The sequence below is a fragment of the Sapajus apella genome, unplaced genomic scaffold (genome assembly GCF_009761245.1).
Source record: "Sapajus apella isolate SASKATOON/1434 unplaced genomic scaffold, GSC_monkey_1.0 scaffold1727, whole genome shotgun sequence".
NCBI lineage: Eukaryota > Metazoa > Chordata > Mammalia > Primates > Cebidae > Sapajus > Sapajus apella.
The window spans coordinates 6801-12018 of NW_022438653.1; the positions used below are offsets into that span (position 1 = coordinate 6801).

The 5218-nt window shown below is 41.5% G+C and overlaps 1 long non-coding RNA gene across 1 annotated transcript; it reads left to right on the forward strand.

The window, feature by feature from the left end:
- Positions 1–636: 636 nt before the first annotated feature.
- LOC116546943 lies at positions 637–4972 on the forward strand. The gene is made up of 2 exons (XR_004266891.1): positions 637–788; positions 4846–4972. It is a non-coding gene; the product is annotated as an uncharacterized LOC116546943 (long non-coding RNA).
- The last annotated feature ends 246 nt before the right edge of the window (positions 4973–5218 follow it).

Here is a 5218-nt window from a genome sequence, read left to right on the forward strand (position 1 = left end):
AGGCAGTGGTTGCCATGAGCCGAGATCACACCACTGCACTCCAGCCTGAGAAACAGAGCAAGAGTCCGTCCATCTCAAAAAAAAAAAAAAAAAAAAAAGTTAAAACACAACCCACAGAGAGGAAGAAAATATTTGTGCATTACAAATGTAACAGTCTGTTAACCACAATGCATAATTTGTATAACTCAACAACAAAAATGACAAAACGGAGAAACAGCTGAACATACACTCTGCCTGTAAGACATTCAAATGGAAAACAGGTACATAAAAGATGAGTAATATCATTTTCTTTATGGCCACTTAAACTGAATGATATACTCAATGTCATACTCAATGTCATACACAATGACATACACGCACTTTGCCAATAATACATACAAATGGAAAACAAGCACATAAAAAGATAATCAGTATCATTATCATTATGGCCATATAAACTGAAACCACGACATACTCCCTCACACACACTAGAAAGGCTATAATCCAAGAAATGTAAATTAACACATGTTGGGAAGGTCAGAGAGAAATCACAACGCTTAAATAGTATGGGGAAAAGAAACGTTGCATCCTGTTTTTGACATAGTTTGGTAATTCCTCAAAAAGAAAAAAACTGCCTAGGCACATCAGTTGATGCCTGTAATCCCAGCACATGGGGAAGCCGAGGCAGGTGCATCACGTGACTCCAGGAGTTCAAGACCAGGAAGGTCGACATAGCAAAACCACCTCTCTACCGGAAATACAAAAATTAGCCAGTTCATGGTGGCGCACTCCTGTAGTCCCAGCTACTTGTCAGGCCAAAACGGGAGGACTGATTGACCCCACAGTGTGGAGGTCACAGTAAGCCAAGATCACAAGCCTGCACTCCAGCTTGGGCGACAGTACAGGGCCCTGTCTCAAAAAAGAAAGCACGGGCATGGTGGTTCACTCCTGTAATCCCAGCACTTTGGGAGGCTGAGACGGTCAAAACATTTAACGTTAGGAGTTCAAGAGCAGCTTGTACAATATGGCAAAACTCCGTCTCGTCTAAAAATACGAAAATTACCGGGACTTGCTAGCATGTACTTGGAATCCCAACTACTTGGCAGGCTGAGGCAGGAGAACTGCTTGAACCCAGGAGGTGGAGGCTGCAGTAAGCTGACATTCAGCCACTGCACTCCAGCCTGGCTGGCACAGCAAGATAGTGTCTGAAAAAGAAAAAAGGAAAGAAAACCAAAATGCCTGGGAGTGGCAGGGTGCAGTGACTGACGCCTGTTATCCCAACAATTTGGGAGGCTGAGGCGAACGGAGCACCTGACGTTAGCAGCTCAAGACCAGCCTGACCAACATGAAGAATACGTGTCTCTACTGAATATACAAAAATTAGCTGGGCATAGTGGCATATGTCTGGAATCCCAGCTCCTCAGCTGGCTGAGGAAGTAAGATCACTTCAACCCCGGAGGTGAAGCTTGCAGTGAGCTGAGATGGTGCTACTGCACTCCAGCCTGGGTGACAGAGCAAGACTCCATTTCAAAAATAAATAAATATATACAAAAGGTTAGCTGGGCATGGTAGAGGGAGACTGTAATCTCAGCTACCTGGGAGGCTGAGGCAGCAGAATCATTGGAAACCAAGAGGTAGAAGTTGCCATGATTCGAGATCACACTACTGCACTCCAGCCTTGGAATCAGTGCTAGAGTACATCCATGTAAAAAAAAAAAAAAAAAAAAAAAAAAAAACTGTAAACACAACCCACAGAAAGAAAGAAAATATTTGTGTATTACATATCTAATAGTCTGTTAACCACAATGTGTAATTTGTATAAATCAACAACAAAAACAATGAAATAACAAAATGGAGAAACGGCTGAACACACACTCTGCCTCTAAGACATCCAAATGGAAAACAGGCACATAAAAGATGAATAATATCATTATCATTATGGCCATCTAAATTGAATGGCATACTCAATGTCATACACAATGACATACACACACTTTGCCAACAATACATGCAAATGGAAAACAAGAACATAAAAAGTTGATCAGTATCATTATCATTATGGCCATCTAAACTGAAACCACGACGTACCCTCTCACACACGCTAGAAAGGCTATAATCCAAGAAATGTAAATTCACAAGTGTTTGCAATGTCAGAGAGAAATCACGACCCATAAATACTATACGGGGAATGGAAATGGTGCAGCCTTTGTTTAACATAGTTTGGTAATTCCTCAAAAAGTTAAAAACAGCCTGGGCACATCAGCTGATGCCTGTAATCCCAGCACATATGGATGCTGAGGCAGGTGCATCACGTGATGCCAGGAGTTCAAGACCAGTCAGGACGTCATGGCAAAACTCCCTCTCTACTAGAAATACAAAAATTAGCCAGTCCATGGTGACATACACCTGTAGTCCCAGCTACTTGGGAGGCCAAAACGAGAGGACTGTTTGAGCCCACAATGTGGAGGTCACAGTAAGCCAAGATCACAACCCTGCACTCAAGCTTGGGTGACAGCATAGGACCCTTTCTCAAAAATGAAGGGGCAGGCATGGTGGTTCATGCCTGGATTCCCAGCACTTTGGGAACCTGAGGCAGGCAGATCACTTGAGGTTAGAAATTAAGAGCAGCTGGCCATATGGCAAAACCCCGTCTCTACTAAAAATACGAAAATTACCCAGGCAAGAGAGCATGCACTTGGAACCCTAGCTACTTGGGAGGGTGAGGCAAGAGAACTGCTTGAACCCAGGAGGTGGAGGCTGCAGTAAGCTGAAATTCAGCCACTGCACTCCAGCCTGGCTGAAACAGCAAGATTCCATCTGAAAAAGAAAAAAAGAAAGAAAACCAAAATACCTGGGAGTGGCAGGGTGCAGTGGCTCACACCTGTAATCCCAGCAATTTGGGAGGCTGAGGCAAGCAGATCACCTGATGTTAGCAGTTCAAGACCAGCCTGACCAACATGAAGAACACCTGTCTCTACAGCAAATACAAACATTAGCCGGGAATAGTGGCATGTGCCTATAATCCCAGCTCCTCTGCTGATTGAGGTAGGAAGACCACTTCAACCCAGGAGGTGAAGTTCGCAGTGAGCCGAGATGGAGCTACTGCACTCCAGCCTGGGCCACAGAGAAAGACTCCGTCTCAAAAAACATTCAAATACTTTCACACTACAATAGTTATACTAAAAAACAAACAAAAAAAAGAGTTCACAAAGATGTGCAGAGACTTGAACCCTTAAACACTGCTTCTGACAGTATTAAATGGTCCAGCCTATGTGTAAAATCATTTGCTGTTTCTTCAAACAGTTGCAAATAGATTTGCCATATGACTCAATGATTCCCTTCCTCGATATATACCACAAAGAACTGAAGACAGGTGTTCAAACAAAAGCTTGTATGCTGTTTAAATGTGTCAAGGTGACAAATATGCCAGAAAGTCTGGGGAACCGTTCCGGGAAAAGAAAACTGGATCACAACAATGAAAAAACACATCATACTCCCAGGAGGAACAGAAGGTAAAAGTGAAATGAGTTTGTAGACTGAATCATCATGTAGGAACCATGCTGATTTCCTGATCTAGGGGTTATGTGGTGGTTACCTGGGAGAGTGTACTTTGGGTAAAATATACTGAAGTATTTTCTGGGACACTGTAAATCTGGTACAGCAACAACTGCTGCAAAATCTAAGAGAAGAAACAGGTTGTACTTTGTACTGCTATTGGAAGATTCCTAGAAGTATGACATTATTGGAAAGTAAATTACTTTTTAAAACAACCATATCAATACCATGCCAGGAAAGCAAAGACCTCATCAAAATCCATTATAGAGGCTGTAGTTCAACCAAAGCTATGAAATCCTTATAAAAGTCTCAATGTCAACACAGTCCAGTTAGTAGACATTATTGTATTTACTAGTATTAGAAGTTACGGTGCGGATATATTAGTGTTATGCCATGATGTGGATATTAGTGTTAGGGCATGGTGTGATTACTATATTAGAGACCACTGTGAGAATATTTATTAGCAGCCACTGTGTCTTGGACCCTGACAACATCAGAGTGTGGTCAAAACAGTGGATTTGAGGGTTTTGTTTTTCTAGCTGAATTACTTCCTCTGCTGAGTACTCTCTAGAGACTCTCTCCTCTGCACTCAGGGCTTTGGACAGGAAGTTTTTTGCTCACTAATGAACAACACCAAGTTGACACGACCTTCATGCTGCCCTGAGGAAGATAAAGCTCCTTGCTGGTTCTTGCACTTCAGAGGGAAGTTGCTCAGGGGTGTGTTCCTGCACCTCTGGTGATGCCAGAGCTTAGCACAGACACTCTTGCTCTGTTTTTAGGGGATGGAAGACTTTGGAAGCCATGAAGAATGAAATGAATATATACACAAGTTAAGAAAAACAAAAACCTACTCAAAATAGTGCAGAGACTGTAATTTTAATGCAAAACTATACAAAATCTAAAAGAAAATCTATATGACGTGAGTTTGGTGTTGAGGTGTAACACAAAACATCAAATGCCAATTCATGAATATATTTATAACACTGACTTTATAAAACTAAGTATTCTACTGTGTAAAACTGTATTCAGAGAAGAAAAAGACAAGAGATATGTCAGAAGCTATTTACAAAATACATACGTGACTTTAAAACTGCGTAAATATCTGAACAGATACGTAACCAAAGCAAATATATAGATAGTAGGCTGGGCATGGTGGCTCATGCCTGTCATCCCAAAACTTTCTAAGGCTTAGACAGGTCAATAATCTGAGGTGAGGAGTGCCAGACCTGCCTGACCAACATGGCGTAACCCCGTCTCTATGAAAAATACAGAAAATTAGCCAATCGTGCTGGTGGGCACCTGTAATCCCAGATACTTGGGAGGCTGAAGCAGGAAAATCACTTAAACATGGGAGGTAGAAGGTGCAATGAGCCAGTATCGTGCCATTGCACTCCAAACTGGGTTTCAGAGCAAGACTCCATCTCAAAAAAAAAAAAAATGTTAATAACATATCAGATACATGTTGATATGTTAATACGAGGGGAAACTAGTTTGGGCCTACACAGGAAATCTGCATTTTCCTCCCAATTTCAGTGTGAATCGAAAACTAATTTAAAATAAAACCTTTATTTTAAAACTGTAAATTTTTTTCAAATATCTGCTTACGAATTTGTACTAATAATAAGTAGTAATTGACACTAGCTACTCCTACTTTTCAAAACAAGGGCATTCATGATGCTGCAAA